At 38.9% G+C, this 19,224-nt stretch overlaps 1 protein-coding gene across 3 annotated transcripts in view; it reads right to left on the bottom strand.

Annotated features, from left to right (window-relative positions):
• nyap1 (neuronal tyrosine phosphorylated phosphoinositide-3-kinase adaptor 1) overlaps positions 1-19,224 on the bottom strand; it is a 55,719-nt gene that overhangs the window by 27,791 nt on the left and 8,704 nt on the right. The window lies entirely within an intron of this gene.

The raw sequence follows: 19,224 nt of genomic DNA, 5'->3' as shown, positions 1-19,224 counted from the left end.
TATCGTAATTACCAAACCCTAGACTCTAGGTTCTATATTTTTGAAAACACCAGATATTGCACATATGGTTGAGTTTATTCAGTTTCTCCCTAATACCACAGCACATATCTGCATAAGTTGACCCCAGAGCCACACGGTACACCACAGTCACCACAATGAGCCAGACACAGTGATGCGGTACAGTCGGAGAAACAAACAGGCAGAGGGGACGAAAGAGAAAGCAGTGCAAGAGGAATGGAGCGAAGCGCTCTGGAGAAGAATGAGCAGCTTGAGACGCACACAGCTAGAGAAGAGGAGGAGAGATGGAGGCAGCAGGAGAGGGAGACAGGAGGGGGGCACAGTGAAAAATGGGGGAAGCCAATAAATGGAGAGTCACTGAGGGATCAACGGGGCTGAAGATAAATATGATTAGGCGGAAAACTGGAGACAGACTGATGGAAGGGAATGTCGAGGAAGGGAATAATATGAGAGTGGAGGGAATAAGCAAATGGAGGCGAGTGCGAGGAGGAGAGGATAGAAAAACACAGTGAAAGGCAGCCAGACTACAAGAATGGGGGAGGGAGGTGAAATCAAGCCTCTCACACTAGTCGCTGTGTGTGGTCTCCTAGCAACACTGTCAGCCATGCATCTCTTCCTTAGCTACTGAATATGCACAAAGCAGGACGTCAACCTCGTCATACATGATGATCCCTGGGGTTAAACTTCACCGCCGCTTCATCTGTACCTGATTCTCCAGTAACAATATATCTCTTATATCTTAAATGGAGATAGCATCCGTTTCCCATAGCAACTGCCCAACCTTGTTGCTAACATTCATGACATACTGAGCTACACAACACACTGTAGATGTTACACAGGCTGCCATACAGTCTCTTGGACTTATACACTCAAAGGAAATACATGACGTTGTCTCTGATGAATGTTTTTAAATGCTTTCAAGGAAGATTTGAATTCTTTGTCAGTTCCTCTCACTTAAGCTGCAGGTCAGATATAAGAAGCAAAATCAAGCATGAAAATCAGGTGTAGATGTTTGCAGTGCAGTGGCATTTCAGCTAGAGGTACACAATACACTTTTTTCAGTTCTGATCCAATATCTGAATTTGGACATCTGTTGGATATCTACCTATCCCTCAGTGAGGTGGCTAGTACTTTTCTTCAGGTAATTTTCAATTACTTTCAACTGCATTTTTTTTTTACACCAAACGCAAATACAGAGTAGTAGTTAAAAGCCTTATTCAGTTCTCCATTCATGCTGCTTTGCATAGTATTTACAAATAGCGAACACATTGTGTGGAGAATACAGATCGGCATGCGGATTAGTGCTGCAAGTCTGATACCCGATGAATGCCTTACGTCAATATCGGGCTCTGATAGGATACTGTATCTGATTGGTCCCATCCCTAATTTCATCACCTGTCACAGTTGAAAAAAGGGAATTCAAATGAAACAGATATTAACATGAGATTGAAGAACATCTGTGCCAGCTGATAATACTAAGACTGGAATACTAAAACAAGAATCCCATTAAATTGCCCCTGGTTCCTCTCAAGAAAGTGATTGTAATCACTGATTTGCTCACGTTTCTGGTCAAACACCAACTTCCACACGCGCCGGATGGCCTGAATAAAACCATCAGACACATAATTAATGGCTCATTGCTCCTTTGAGAGAGGAGGAGAGATCGAGACAGCACACTCATGTCAGTTGTCTGTATGAGACGGCTACATACGTCAAGGGCAAAGGTTTGTGTTATGTGACGACATACGTCATTTCATCACTGTTAAACTGTCGACAAAGCAAAACCAGCTTTCAGAAGATAAATGTTACATTTAATATACATTTATTTCCTTTTTTGACCTTCTTACGGTATGAACATCTGGTTGAAATTTACTTTTTCACACCCTAATGCCCAATTAATTAGTGATCAAACCCTTAAAGGCTCAGCTTGGGAAGTGACTGTGATTAGGGGTCATGATAGCATGGTCGTGTTAATGATATCTGTCTATTGACATCATTAATAACTGAAGCATGATGATAATATGAGAAACACAGGGAAAAGGTGAACTGAAAAATGTCAAGATTTATGACAAAAAATATGCGGACTGAAGCATATCTTTACAAAATTTACCACTTTTCATGTCTAGTGAAGTCTAGTCTTGTCAGTGTTGATGGTAAATGTAGTCAATTAAAGCAATAAATTCCTTAGCGTGTTCTATATTGACCAAGAAAACAGTTCCACTGCTGCTAAATTTTTTGTTCTTTCTGGAATCAGGAGGATCTTCATGTATTCAAATCCAAACATTAAATTTATGTCATTGCGGTCAAAGAATGTGTGTTTTAGACTCCAAATGCCCTTCTAAACACGTTTTCCAACAAAACCTGGTGTAGGTTGCCGTATGATGACATTGCTCCATATAAACCTCTTATGTTGAGAGAGGGGATGCCGCCAGTTCTCTAACCTACGTCACTTCTTTTTGATAACAGCTGAGTGGGAGTTGTCATTTGAAAAATCCGGAAAAGAACGCAGATGGAGTCGCCCTTTACAGCATAAATTATCTGACTGACTAAATGTTTTGGATGGTATCTCTCATCGCAAGTTCTGCGAAGAGAAAGTGTGTGACATCTGGCCATGAATATTTTGCAAGCATGTTTGTACTTTGTCAGCACAATGTTAAATTTTGGAGTATGAGCTAGTCTTCGTCACTTTGTCAGAGCACACAAGTCTCCCCATTATTTCATTCTGATTGGTTGAAATATTTAAGTTATATGAGGATGATATAAAGCACAGTGTCTTGGCACGGGTGACAGGTGTGTTACAGTCATTTTAAATTTTAAACTTTTCAGCAGCTAAGATTGACATTAGGCTGCAGAAGCTTATTCAGACACATTTTTTAGATATTTTCATCACAAATTCCACAGGGCAAAAAGAACAAGATGTGAGACAACTGCTTGTAATTCGGGACTGTCCTGAATTTTTCAGGATGTCTGGTCATTTGACATTTTGGGAAATAGACTTCTCTAGAGATGAGAAGACTGTCACCACTCACGTCTGTATCTTAAATTTGAGGCTAGAGCCTGTTAGCTTAGCATAGCACAAAGACTGGAAACAGGCTGGCTCTGTCTTGAGGTTAAAAAAAAATCCACCTGCCAGCATCTCTAAAGCTTGCTAATTAACACTAATTAACACATTATATCTCTTTTGTTTAATCTGTACAAAAAAGAAGAAAGTCTCACTGTCACCACAACGTTGCCAGGCAACCAGCAGAAGACTCCAAGAAGTTACAGGACATGAATTTTTCCTTTCTTCAGTCTAAAGGAGTGCCTGTCCATCTGGAGTACTGAGTTGGGCTGTAGGAAGAATGATCATTGACATCAACTGAATAAAACATATCCTTTGCACTTGTAATTCCTCCCAAAGAGAAAGTAAACTGTTTAAGAGTCTCTGGTGCTGTCAGACGCTCAGGATGTTGCAATCCTTTGACGGCCGTGCTCCACGTGCACTGTGTAGAAACTGACTTCTGCTCTTTCAGACACAAGAGATACTGTATGTCTGCCTTTCAACCAAAGTCCTTGAAAAGCTTTAACTCTGCCAGGCTGACCTGCAGACTAGAAACTCTTTTCAAGCTTTGTGGGCTTTTACACACTAGTTAGGACAAAATCAAACTCAGTCTAACCTGCCTAACAACACACCAGTCATCTGAGGTGAAGTGTGCTTGATGATCCAAGCAGCCAGACAGATGCTACTGTAGTTTGACCTGTCTTCTGTTTGAAACTGTCACTGTGGGAGTCCTCTTTTCCCTCTTGTGTCTCATTTTTCTTCTCTATTGCCTGCTCTGTGCCGCTCCTCCAATCTCATAAAAATTGTGGATGTGCCGGATATTCTGATCTGCTCACCAGGCTCAAAGGCGTCGTGTGAATTTTAAAATATGGAGAGAAAAAAAACCTGGAAGCAGATTTTTTTTTGCACATTGAGTCTAATTAATATGTATTTTGAAGTGTGTCTGCGGTAAGAGGAAAAGGAGATTATTCAAATAATTCCCTCATTGTGCATCACTAAACCAGAAGGCATTACTTTCACCTTTGGGTTATGCGGGGCTCTTCTTTTTGCTGCTACAGAGCACGCCTCAACTTCTCTGTTCATGTACTGCTGTTGTGTGCTGAATGCTCCGCAATATTGCATTGTGCAGTGAAATGCCTGTGGCTGATGAGAATGGACAGGAGGAGGAGGAGGAGGAGGAGGAAGAAAAGGAGGAAGATGTAGAGGCTGATGTATCACTCCAGGCCAGGGAAGGAAGGCACATGAGAGGCGTAGAGGAATTTTGCTGAATTTTTTTCTCTTGACCTCTTTCTGATGTTTTGAATATGACATAAAACAAATAACAACCTCAATGTTTTATAAGCACAGTCACATGTAGGGCTGCAACTATCAATTATTTTCATTATGGATCAATCTGCAGATTATTTTCACATTAACTGATTAATAGATGAGTAGAATGTAAAAAAATAAATTGTGAAAATTTCTCATCTTAATTTTCCAGAGCCTAAAGTGATGTCATCAAAGTGCTTGTTTTAGCCAACCAACAGTCTAAAATCCAAAGACTCTTCACTTCCTGTTATAACTGCAAACCTGTCTCCTAGATATTATGTTTGTATAGTACTTAATTGTTTTGTTCCTTTGAAAGCATACATTTATATAATGCACTGGATTTGCAGGGAGGCTGGGATGGACGGTGAGCGTACAAAGTCAGTTTAACATCACAGTCTGGGGTTCAGACCCCTGCAGCAAAAGTGCTTTGGTTAATATAAGGAAATACTGTCATTTTGGGTAGGTTTAGGCAATAAAATCACTTTAGATAGGATTAGGGAAGTTATTGTAGTTAAATATTAATAAAATAATATCATGACATGCACACTGCTCACTTTGGAATAATGCTATAGTCACGTACAAGTGGATACTGTCTTCAGAGATGATCTATTTTAGTGAAAAGTAAATAAAATATATGATTTTTTTTACTGATTTATATTTATTTTTTGACTTGACAGGTACTTGAAATAACAGCATTTCCTCATTATACTAATAGAAGTGTATTTCTGTCTGCATTTTGTTAGCCTTAAAACATATTTTTTGTCCATAAACTTAATTTCTAGGAGACATGGCTGCATAAATCGCTCTGGTCACATATAATATCCTTAAAAGCATGTACATGATTCTTTTAAAAAATATATATATATATATTTTATGATTTGTTTGTTTGTTTCACAGACACAGAAAACCAAAGTGGACAAAAAGACACGAAAGTAGAGAACAGAACAGGATGCTGGATCACAGAAAAGGTGCACATGAGCATGTCAATCCATATGATGTTCCACAAATGGATGGAGTCAGAAATAGAGTCCATGCTGCGGGAAGCCAGAAAAAATGAAAACCGGACAGATCAAAGTCCAATACAACACAGTACAATACAGTAAAACTAGTTAGTTCCCAGGTTGAGACCTTTCCCCCCCTAATATGATCAATAAAGGATCCTCAGATCTTAAGTAACTTGGGGTGGGAACTGGACAAATTATACTGAATTCTTGAGATAAGAGATGAGATAAGAGTTCATGCCATTTCGCCATTTTTAAAGCAGGAAGGGGGAAACTCAGGATAACGTTTTTTGCTATCATCATACCAAACATGATGGCAAAGGGAGGAAATAAAGAATGGTTGGAGAAACCCAATATCACAAAAGGACCAACAGGGATCAGCTGTCTATTGTATGCTGCTGTACAAATGAAGCATCTTACTTTTTTAAACACAAAAAACAGAAAAAAAAGACAACAACAAAAAAAACTGCAAGTCAAAACCCCCAAATACGCTCACTTAAATATACATCTGCAAGACACTTTGCACTCTTTGGATTGTCCTCCTCAGTGTTGTACAAACTGAGTGACCGCTAAATTTTTCATGGACTGCATCCAAAAATAACCTACAAAAAAGCTTTCCCTGTTCCCCCTCACCCTGTGCTGCCAGGACACAGCCTTGGGCCACAACAAACTCACAGAGATGCTCAATGTTTATCTCAAACTATGCACCTTACCTGCCAACAAATTAACCTATTACTGTCAGCGTGTGTGTGTGTGTGCATAAGCAAACAGCTTCTGCACAATGAGCAGATCATGAACAGATCAAAATGTGAGGAGCTGTAGTTACAGAGTGCAACCAGGTAAATAAAAAATAACCAAATAACACAACACTTATCATTAGCCTCTCTGGTCATGAAGACACGGCCAGCGAATGACCTCCAATCTCCATCTCCCACCTCAGCTTGCCCTCGCCTTCATCATCTTCTGCTGGAATCTGCAGTAACCAAGGTGACCCAGTGCACTTAGCATACATGAACACTTAGCAGGCTTACAGATCCACAAGCCCCAAACACATTTTCATTCAGTCGATGTTGTTTACCTTCCACGTCTGTCGCACACATATGAGGTTCAAAATGTGGAAATACAATATCACATCACAGACAAAAGAAGCTCTCAGAGCAGACTTTATCCTGGGAAAGACACACAGAGAGAGAGACAAAGGGAGGAAATTAAATTAAATCAGATGAAAGCCATGTGTTTGGATGCGCAGGATGTATGTCACTAGACATGGTGTGACGAAAGAGTGCAAAATTCACATTTTTCTGCAAGGTTTCTTCAAAATAGTCCGTCTTTCAGGATCATTATTCAGCGCTTAACATAAGTAAACTCTTCTGTCTGTCACATGACAAAAAAAGGAGAAAGATCACATCACGTACAAAGAGAAAGTCTCTATTTTGTTTTTGGGCTTTGTATTTGGCTGCTGAAACCCAGACTGTGAGGTACAGCGCTGCAGGGAAAAGAGTGAGAATTAAAAAAAAAAAAAAAACCTCTCCATGCTTGTGCTCGTGCATGAGGGGAAGAGCTTCACTCTGCAGCTGCACACGCTTCACTGAGCCAGCAGCATCCCTCTCTAACCAAGATCTGACTTATTTTAGACGTGGATTACCCAGCAATATTGCCTGCCTCCCTGTTAGTTTGTTCAGTTTTGAGTCTTTTTTCCTGAGATATTTATTTAAAGAAATCCTGTCAGACAGAAGTTGGGGAGTCATGATTCTCCAAATCCACGGTTCAATTTGACTTTCAATTTTAAGGTCATGATTTGATTTGATTTTTCAATTTATACATCTTTTTATAGCACTGATGGTCCTGCCATTGTTAGACTACACTCTTAGAAATAAAGGTGCTAACTAGAACTATTAAAACCTTTGGTGGTTCCTGGTAGAACCTTTTATGAATGTTCCACTTTCATAGAGTTCAACCTAGAACCCAGCATGAAAGGTCATACCTAGAAAGATCTGTTTCAGATAAAATCTTCTACAGAGAACCATTCCATGGTGTAATGGTTCCACCCATAACCCTCTGTGGGGTTTCTACTAAGAAGCACCCAAATGTTTTTATCTAGAATCCACCCAGGATGCGATTCTGCCTTTCATTTCGATTATTGAAACTGAAAGCTTATTGTGATTGATTTTCTATTTAATATTAAAACTGCAACGAGACCTTGGATGTGAGTGGTGCTGCTATGATGTACTATCAAGCAGGGCTGCGCATTTAACATTAAATCTTTACACAGAACATGATGTTCTTAAGTCTTATAGAAGTGAGAAATGTCTTATCTGCTTTGACAAAGCTCTACACAGACTGTGGACAAGACACATGATCTCTCTGAACCAAGTCAAACTACTGTTGAACCTGTTTTATGATTCAGAGCAGACAGATTTCACTACATGTGCTTACTGAATACTGATTCTCCACAGTTTGATTTATTTGATTCACCTTTAAATAAAAGCTAAAAACATCCTAGCCTGCAGCACTGTGGGCTGTCCCTGCCCCAAACATGACAAACCACATAAACTATTCAGGAACAATTAAGCAAAACCCACTGACTCGCCCAAAGCAAAACAGGGATCAGCTGAACATCACTGTAAACTAGACGTATGATTTGCCTCGCAGCAGCTTGTAGTGGGCTCCACTCTCGTCTTTCCAGAGCGAGTATGTCTTAAATTGCATTAGAAAGCCTCGTTTGCAGAAGCTGAAGAATACAAAGTGTACACAGAGACTCAGATGACCTCTTTTCAAAATTCAATTCACAAATTACAGAATAAAAAATCAAATTAAAGCATTAAGACACGTGAAAATCACCATCAGAATTGTCCCAGTTAGCCATGTCGATATTATTATACACTATTAAAAAATCCTGCTTGATCTACTTAAAAAAATGAATGTTTTTGCATCTTATTATGTAGATCCTGCAAGACTAGTTTTGTATAAATTACTATTGAAATTTGCAAGTAAAGCCTTTTTTTTTTTACTAGTCTAGGCAGGGTAGACCAGCAAGTCCTGTGTAAAATTACTGATTTTTTCTATGGAGTTTGGTGGGGTCAGAAAGAGCAATGTTTCACTTGCATAACAGCAGTTTCCTGGCATCTACTGTAGGCAATACACTAAGTACCTCATACAACCCTACATCAAATAATCCAAACTATCCCTTTGAAGAATGTCTCATGTCTTAAACAAATACAGATTAAGTTAAAAATTATATATATTTATGTAACGATACAAACTTAATTTCTATTGTTAATATTACAGATTTTATTATCCCGCTCAGATGTATTTTTTTCAGTGGAATAAACCTGCACTTGCTGAGCTGCCTTTCTTCTGATTGAAAGATGGAGCAGCAGCAGCAGCAGCGTTGGTGTGATTAGCAAAGCCAGGTAGGCCACAAGTGGTCTTCCAACATTTGAATCATCCTACTCCTTTTGCTCAAAATCCCCCGATAAGCGAGTCATAGCGTAGGTTGCGTAGGCTAAGCACACACAAACACTCACATGCCCACACACACAGCTCTCCCACTCATTCATCTGATTACATACAAATCATGTCTCTTATGGCCCGGCTATTTGCACCCCACTGTGTTCAACAGCATGACAGTAACACAGAAGAAAACATTCTGATAAGCAAACAAATGTTTGAGGAAATAAGGAGTTTGTGTGATAACGCATAGCAAAGCATACACACTGCCACCTCGAAAGTTTTTTTTTTTTATACTGAGAAGTTTTGAGAGTTGTTGAAAATCAGTAAGTCAGACATGTCTAAGAGCATTTCAAGGGTCTGCGTACTGCAAGCAGAAAAGCAAGAGAAGTGGTAAAATGTACAGGTTCATTGGCCTTACAGGTGTGATTGGCAGGTTTTCAGCTCAGGGTCTCACTCGAGCAATTCCTATTCCTGTCATTCCTGCTGTTCACTGCACTGGCAGTTTATGACATGAAAAGGCACTAACTGGGGCAAATGGCAGGTGATAGCACATAACGCACTGCAGGCGGTCGGATTCAAGCGCTGTTTCCTTCTAATGTACACCTGTGGTTGGGTGGGACACAAATTATCAGATGGAGAACTATCACTGACTTTAAAGGGATAGTTCAAATTATTTAAAATGAGGTTGTATGACGTTCTTGTCGACAGTCAGTGTATTATCTACAGTAGATGGCGGTCGGCATGCCCCAAGTTTGGAGAAGTAGAGAGGAGCACCAGCATGGAAGCTTAGCAATGTACTGCTGTAGACAGGGTCAGCAACAAAAGGTAGTTTAGCAACTTAAAAAACTTATTAAAATTCCTATTATTAAAGCTATTTAGAATATTTTCACTGCTTTAATTTGCAATCAGACAGCCTTTTGTGATGGGAACAACTGTTACATAAGCAAAGTATCACTCTCTCCAGTCCCACCAAACTCCATAGACTCAATCAGTAATTTTACCTCACTGTACACAGGAGTTGCTGGTGTACCGCTGCCTCACTCCGTTAGTTAGTTTGTCATATTGTGTGACTTTACTGTTTTAAAAGGCTAGCTCAGATTCAACCAAGTCACACAGTACCACAAGCAAATTAGGAGATTGAGGCGGCGGCAGGCAAACAACTCCCATGTTCTGCAACGTAAAAATTATTAATCAAGTCCATATAGTTTGGTTGCTTTGGAGAGAGAGCCATATTTCACTTATATATCCAATAATCCACACTATTCCTTTAACAAGATGACTTGCTTTGGCACAAGTGGCTCCCATCCAGAAACAGGAGTTTGTACAGTCTCACCTCTGCTACATCAGCTGTAACCGTGTAATTGTTTTTGATGAACCAATGCCATGTTCTCGGCACACGCTGCTATGAAACAGCTTTGTTAATTTGTCAGTAATTGTGCACAAAAATGGCGATTTTGAAAGGTCTCAGACAGATTTTCAAATTTACCCAATGTTGCAATTTATTACAAGGCTAATAAAAATTCCTTTAACATAATTGTTAAACAATAATTTGATAGACAGGTCTTTGTGGCTTTTAAACCAACCTTTTTGCATCTTTCCAATTAATACACTCTATTTTGTATCAAGTGCTCCTACACATTTTCCATTTTGACATTCTGTGTTTTTCCAGACTCAAATTTCCAGGCTTCTCTGTATTCTTCACTATATATCTTCTCATATTTTTTGTCAACGATATAAATGAGAACTAAAAATGAGTTTTAAAAAGTTGAATAATTACATTTTTCACAGTGTTTGTGCAGCTTACTTTATTTGTTGCCGTGAAGGTATGGTTTCCTTCAGTGGAAATAATAGTGTGTTTACTTTTGATGTATTTCTGCATAACTCATAAACAGGGCTTTCCATGGGGATATGGAGTAGCCAGCTAGGAGATCTGATGGTAATGCTACCATTTCACTATCATATACACTGATCATATGCTACAATCATATACACTGACCTCAATTACTGCAGTTTGCCTACCCAATTGTAAACATATAGTGAATTCTTATAAAAGAGAATTAGACTGTGTGTTTTAGCCAACACAGTCTGTAAACAGCTATTAATATTTAAAACCCACGCCTATTCCTGACTGATCAGAACTTTTGTAATTATGAATCATTAAAACGTGATTTGGGGCATCTGACATTAGTTTGCATAATTGATTCTAAGAGCGCTCTAAGACATTTTAAACTGTAAAATTACAGTGTGAGGCTGAGGAATAGCCCACATCTTCTCATATGATATAGATCTGTTACTTTGGCTGAAATACTATGAAAAACATTCAGCTGTATGATCAGAATGAATTTACATTTTACATTTAAAAAAACGAATAAAGGGGTAATAGTCTGGAAAGACTACGATACCACATAGACACACTGTGCATAGGTTACCATTTATTAAAACAGGACGACCATGATGGCGTTGAGTATGTTTTTGTCTTTCTTTCTTTTTTGTTTTGTGTCAAAAATTGCCAGCAATTTTATGTTGTTTTATGTTAAATTTTTATGTTGTGTCAGTAATTTTATGTTGTGTTTACTGTATAGTATATGAATATAAAAGCTTCCACTTCATGGTGATAAAAATGTAAATAAGAATACTGTGGAAAAAAAAAGTGTTTCTTTTGCTGCCACAGCTGGGATCCTTTTCAGCACAAATGAAGATTGCTCTGACATTTACAACACGTACTTAAGTTGTCCTGCATTCAGATTTGCATTTCTGAGCTCACTGTGTACGCTCACCTATTTCACCCACAGATGCTGAACCCTGAGTTTTTGCTGTGACCTTTAGGAATGTCGCAGACAGTGAATTACCACTGCAAGATATTTCTACAACCATTACGCCCCACCTCAGTTTCAGACCCATGTATACGGATGACACAGTGACATGTGAGGGCGACAATGTTTGTGGAACATAATTTTGTGACACACACTTGCCATAAAAATAACAGTTACCACCTCCTAATGATTTAGTGAATATTATTCAAGGTCTTTTGAAGGTCTTTGGCATAAATGCTGCACATTAATGAGAGTAGGGACATTTAACACAGCATTCTGGACCACTTTGGTCCATTTACGCATGCCTACACATGTATAATTCAAAACAGAGAGACAATGTGCTCCTCCAGATCTTGCCAATTACTGTTCTCACATAATGATGCTGAAATGACTTTGCTATGGGCTTCTTGAGAATAAAAAAAGATAAATGGCACACAAACATATGTAAACATATTTGCTTTCTGTCCCAAATACTTGCATGTTTATCCATGTGGAACATTCAGTATAGATACAGATAAATAGGTGGAGATTAACATGGCTTGAGAGTGGGACCTCTGTGCCAACAAGAGAGGAGTAACTGTTGGCTCCTAACTTTATTTATTTTGCATGGTACCATGCAAATGGCTTTGAAAGGTTTAATGAGAAGAAAACAGAAGGGAAATGAACAAAGATGAGTTGCCTCAAGGAAATCATTACCACACATCATTACTCTTGACTACACACTGCAATGAAGACTGCATGCTGGAAGATGCTTACAAGCCAGAAAGAAAGCATTTAAAGGGAGCATTTTCTTTGAATTTTCGCTGGTTAATTTGGCCGTATACGTCCCAGACATCCTCTGGTCAGACGAGGGACATGCATGCATGACCCTTTTTAAGTGCGGAGCACCCACAGCGAGCCAACGACATCCACCAATGACGTGGCTGCAGAGGAGAAGAGCACCCAAATCAAGCACCATGAAGTCAGTAGTCATTTGATGAGCAAAATAATCTCCTCCTCTCCCCTCAGTGGGATGTCAGTCCATTTAAATTTTGCCATGATTTTTTTTCTTCAGCTTCTGCATCAGGTGCATCACATAAAAAATAGAAAGGTATGAAAAAAACAAAACAACCACTTCCACAGGAGAGCAAACAATCTGTATGCCTTTATGATACCTATTTAGAGAGAGGGAATTTAGGCACAGCTGAAAAAGTCTAATGGGATTCAATTCTCTTTTTTTTTATCCTCTCTTCACTGGACAGTCTATGAGTAGAGACAAGAGAGGGAAGAAGGCAAGAAGACAAAGAGGAATGACATCTAACAATGTCCAAGGGAGGATTTGTACCCAGGACATCGCTGGTAAATGGCATGCCCTTTAATCAAGGAGCCACCAGAGAGAACCTTTACACCTTTAGACCTATTTATAACTCGACACTGTGACAGACTCAAGTGCATGGAAAAGTTGATTTCATCTGTCAGAAACACACGGTTTAATGTTGACAGAAACAGGAAATATGATATTGATTTGAAATCGAATCAACAAAATTCTAGATAATTAAATTCAACAATACATCACTGTGAAGATTTCATGTTGATTTACAGTACAAACACAGTACAAAAGAGGTAGTCTGGGTAATTAAATTAATGTGGTTTACATTAGTAGCAGGCGCTTTAAAATTAAAAAAAGAGATGCTATCGATGTGCATTATAGAATGTGTAGGATCCAGCTTTACAAGTGACTAAAAGTCAGGATATCTCTGCCTCTACTTTTTCAGTTTTGACCATCCTTTACCTCTGCCAAGAGATTAGGTATTCAGTTTGGTTTGTTTGTTTGTTTGTTTGTCTGCATGATTACATTACCACAGGGCCAATTTTCATGAAAGTGGGTGTGGCATGGGCCAAGGAGGAACCCATTAAATTCTGTAGCAGTTGCGAATCACAGGGCGGATACACAAATTATTGTTCACTTGTTTTAAATGCAGAATATGTAAATTCTGCCACTAGAAGTGTCTTTTACATTAAGACAATAAGAAAAGACGTAGTTTGAAGATATTATGAAGTGATGAGGGATCATGGGAGTTGTTATCTTCCCTTTTAAACAACCACCATAGCTGATGAAAATATAGCTGACACGACTCAGGCAGAAATCCTGTTCTGGACGAGATAATATTGAATTATCTTAAATTATATGAATGAATTTTTCATTCATTTCATTCATTCTATATTTTAGTCAGGCACACCAACTTCCTTCCTCAATCTCTCACGTATCCGATGTATCCTGTTTTTTTCCCAGAAGTTATAGCAACTAGCTAGAAACAACTAGCAGGTAAGGCACCGTTACTTGAATAAATTACAAATCTCTCGGCATCTGAATATTGTTGGAAACATTTGAGATTATGTAAGTACACAACTAAACAATAAGTTTTGCATTTTTAGACATCTTCATGCTTAAATGTTACATATTATAGCCGTAACATTGTGAGACTGTAAGAAGAAACTCCAGTATCTATGAAAAAATGAACTGAATTCATAAGTCAATAATACATGCACAGCTGAGATGATGAGGCTCTACAGCTTCACTAACTCCCTTTCTAAAAATTAGAAGTGTTATACTATATTTGGTAATTTGATAGCAAGATATAACAAACAAGATGCCACATTTCAAAGACATCTACCACTTTATCGCTAGTTTAACCAGCCTGACGGTTAGAAAATGTCATAACACTCAATCAAACATCTCCATTATATATATCTGATACCAGTCAACTTCTAAACACATGAAGAGGAAAATACAAACTTTACTAGAGCGTTATGTATTCACCACAAAAGTACATAGGGAAGTAAAACAGAGTGATGGGAGAGAAAATTGTGGCAAGATTCAGTCCAAAAGCACAAGGGGCAAACTTAAAGCTAAGAAACAGTCATCTTCTGACCTCTCACTGAAACAATCACCTGAAATATCTCTCTGCTGTGATGATCACAGTCCAGATTGAAACTGGATATCCACAAAGCCAGAAGCAATGTTTATAAATCCTTCATTTCTCAGCTGATACCAGTCCCTTGCATTGCTCACAAGCTGCAGTAGAAACTGTCTTCCTCCGTCATTTCTGATGCCATCTCTCTCTGACAGGCCTGAGAGAATCAAGATGGTGAAAACACAGATGGAGGCAGCACATGGTGTCCCTTTTAAAAAAATATATATAACAATGCACACTAAAGCCAGCTAAACATGTCTACAGCGGTACTGATTTTGAAACACCTGCATAACTGGCCTGTAGTAGCCATTTGTATTAGTTTTACCAACCTATTGACCTACGACTGCTCGAACTCTACAGAAACAACCTGTTTGGATGCTTCAGGAAATCCGCAGCAAAAAAAAAAAAAAAAAAAAAAAATCCATTACTGCTCATCCAGACAGGGGTATCCACTCCACTAGAGAAATGGGCTTAAAATGTCAGCATCTGCCACATCTGTCGCACATCCATCAGTCCCTGTCCTCTCTGGCCCTGTGTGGGCCTTCCCTCGCCCTCTCAGTATATTTGTGTATTCAATCGTCCAGGCTGAATTTCTCATCCTTTTTGGAATCAGATATATACGCTGCCAGTCAGAGCAACTGAATCATCCACTTCCTTGAAAAAAAAAAAAAGCTCAAATGTAGTCAGAATTCTTTCTCCTTTACTGGAAACACTGGTCACTTTTTATTACTTCCATCACAAACACAAACTCTTCCCAATTTCATTAACTCTTAACCAAAGTCTGTGCTCGTTTTTCATACATTTTAAAAGCTCTACATCCTGATTTTGCAGCATAAACCCTCAGGGACTAAAGGTTTCCTATGAAAAATATTTAATTCATTTACACACTGACCAAGCTGCCACATATAGAGTTGTCGTTTCCCTATCTAACCACATTTCTGGGCTAAATATGGGATCACCAGGTGAGCGACAACAGTTAGCGGCAGCTTGTGCGAGCCCTGGTTTTTCTTCTGCATTCAAGACACGTCGCACAGTATGTGTGGCTCACAGCCTGCACTCGATGACCCCACGCTCACAGCTGCTCTCACCCATCCCTGCTCACCTCTATCTGTACCGACACAAACCAAATGGCACAAGAGGCAATAATCACATATCAGACCCTGTTTATCTGCATCTGTGAGCCTAAAGGAAGACATAGAGGCACGTGTAGGAAGATTTTTGTCATATTCAGCTCCAAGGTCAAGCAAGACTGGCTGGTGATTAGTTTCATTTTAGGGCTGGGTAATATATCAATATTATATTGATGTGGTGATATGAGACTAGATATTGTCTTAGATTTTGGATATGGTTATTTTGTGATATGGCAAAAGTGTTCCTGGTTTTAAAGTCTGCATTACAGTTAAGTGATGTAATTTTCTGAACTTAGCAGGCTGTTTGAACTGTTCTATTATTTTCTTTCTTTATAAAAGCAGCAATAGTCATACCTACAATAAATATCAATATTGAGTTATTTGGTCAAAAATAGTTTGATATTTCATCTTGTCCATGTTGCTCAGCCCTATTTCATTTTATATTTCCATTCAATTTCAGGCAGATAGTGAAGTGGTGCATCATCCCTAAAGACAAGTCATTATAACATTTCTATCAGGACTACAGCTTATCAATTACTCTGTCGACCTGTGGGTTAGTTGTTTGGTCCATAAAATGTCAGAAAATGGTGAAAAATGTTGATCAGTGCTTCCCAAAGCCCAAGATAATGCCCTCAAATGTCTTGTTCTGTTCACAAAGATATTCAGTTTACTGTCACAGAGGAACCAGGAAATATTCATATTTAAAAGCACAACATGTTATTTTTGCTGCTAGGCGTCTCTCTCACATCAAAACCCTAACAAAAGACATAGATCAATAAAGTCCTGAAGTAGTGTGGGAAAACGGAAGTTGCTTTCTTTATTGCTAAACAACCACCATTGCCGATTTCCTTCCTCATCCTCTGATGTATCAGACATATCCCGTGTTTTCCTGCAAGTTACTGGCAACTAGCTAGCGATAGCTAGCAGGAAACACACCATGACCTTGAATAAATGACAGACTTTTCTGCATTTGAAAATTGTTGGAAATATTTGGGATAATGTAAATACATAACTTAACAAAATATCTAGCATTTTTAGAAATTTTAATGCGAAAATGTTACATATTATAGCCCTAAGAAGCAGGAATCAGATAACTTTGACTTTTTTAACTACTTGAATATTAATCAAACATCAAAATAGTTGGTGACCAACTTAATAGTTGACACAACAAGTGATCGCTTAAATGCTGGAGCTCTGATTTCTATATTCAAATGGGAATGCCTGTAGGATTTGCAGTTTTGTAACATTTGCACCCAATTCTTTTCCATGCTCATGCTGTCTTTGTTTTGTAACAGATAGCCTACTAGTAACTGACATGACTGCTTCTGTCAAAATAAAATGTCCACTCAGTATTGATGGAGCATGTCCTGCCAAGTCAAACAGCCTCTCCCGACTCTTCCAAGTGATATTGGAAGAGACATTAAAGTCAGTCGTGTAAAGAAATAACAAACGTTTTCATTTTAGCAGCCTGATAAAAAACGTTTACTGGAATTGCTATAAGCATGTGGCGGGGAGGCAGATAGAGAAGTATCACCATCTGTAAAGACAAATCATCGTAATGTTTCAGTGATTCTAGATTTAAATAGGAATGCCAGTAATATTCAGTAGCATTTGCAGTTCTCGTATCTTGGCACTTGAGCTGCAACAATTACTCCATTAGTTGTCAACTTTTAAATTAATCGGCAACTGATTTGATAATTGATTAATCATTGAGGCTTTTTTTTTTTGGAAAAATGTCCAAATTATCTAATTTCAGCTTTTCAATTGTGAATATTTTCTGTTATTTAGTCCTTTATGTAAGTAAACTGAATTATCTTACTATCTCTGTTGACTAATCAAGACATCGAGGACAATCACCTTGAGCTTCGAGAAACACTAATCAACAATTCTCTACATTTTCTGACATTTTATAAACCAAACAATTAATTGATTAATCGAGAAAATTATGGTCAGTTTAATTGATAATAAAAATAAGCGTTGGTTACAGCCCTACTTTTCACCCATGCCCATGTTCAATTAGTTTTGTAACAGAGAGCCTACTAGTAACTGACATGACTGCCTCTGTCAAAATAAAATGTCCACTCAGTATTGATGGAACATGCCCTGCCAAGTCAAGCCGCCTCTCCTGATTCTTATATTGGAAGAGGCATTAAAACCAGCCGGGCGAACACAGATTTATTACAAACTTTTCATTTTCGCAGCCCAATAACAACTGTTTATTGAAATTTATTTATGCATGTAGCGGGGAGGTTAAGAAGAAATCTCTGAGTGTCAGAGAGCGATGTGCGTTTTGAGTCGTTTTTAAAAGTAAAATGTACAAATTCTCTGATTTCAGCTTCTCAAAAGTGAATGTTTTCTGGTGTCTTCAGTCTCCTATGACAGTAAGCTGATTATCTTTGGGTTACGGTTGAAACAAGACATTTAAGGATGTCACATTGGGCTTTAGGAGACTGATCAACATTTTTCACCATTTTATGGACCCAACGAGGAATTGATCAGTCAAGACAATGATTGACAGATGATGAAAATAATCTTAAATTGCAGCCCATGCCCATGTTATATTTGTTTTGTAAACAGATAGCCTAATACTAACTGACATGACTGCTTCTGTCAAAATAAAATGTCTACTCAGTATTGATAGGACATGTCCTGCCAAGTCAAACAGCCTCTCCTGATTCTACTGAGGAGGAAACGTTATAAAGCCAGTCAAGTAAAGACATAACAATTTCATTTTAGCAGCCTAATAACTACAGTTTCTTCAGATTTCTGTGAGCATGTGGTGGGGAGGTGAAGAATAAATCTGTGAGTGAGTGATGCTCGTTTTGAGTGGCTGTCACGCCCGGAAAAAAACAGAAAGGGTGGGGGGGGGGACAAAAACAGTGTTGACCAACCTTAATTTCATGTAGAATTCACAACCCCTCATAAAGGATCTAAGGTGGGATACTGCGGCAGTTTATTGGCTATCATCTGATGGGTTTTCCTTTAAAAACACACGCACGAGATGAACTGGCTCCCCTCACCCAGACGCCTGCTGCTGCTGCCTCTCCCGCACCTCAAAGACGCGCCAACACATCCTCACCTGGCTGCTGCACAAACACACACATCATATTCAAAAATCCACACACACACTCAACCACTGCTTTAGTCTTATTACCCCTAAACATGCAGATGTTTTCCATCATGGCCTCGCAGAAAGAATAAGCCACCGCTGCTGCTGCTGCTGTGGTGGTGCTGGTGTAGGTATTTGATTAACAACGCCGTGCATGCTCCAGCATCACCAGTCAGCTGATGGAGGCTTGTTTTTTGGTGAAATATTTATAAGCTCTTGTCACGACTGAACTTGTGGGTTTACGCTCCTGCCATATCTTTACATCTCTTTTGTGTTTTGTGGTGGGGGGGTACAACACAGGCCTTATACCCACCGTCACGGGGCTGTGAGGCTTCAAGGTTGAATAATTTGGCTTGTGAACACACGGCGGCTCGCTGTCAACCTTGTATTTCTCCAAA

Source organism: Lutjanus erythropterus, chromosome 11 (assembly GCF_056507025.1).
Source record: "Lutjanus erythropterus isolate fLutEry1 chromosome 11, fLutEry1.hap2, whole genome shotgun sequence".
In the NCBI taxonomy this organism is placed as follows: Eukaryota; Metazoa; Chordata; class Actinopteri; order Lutjaniformes; family Lutjanidae; genus Lutjanus; species Lutjanus erythropterus.
Note: the sequence above shows the minus strand (reverse complement) of the source record. Positions and strands in the feature narration are given on the sequence as shown.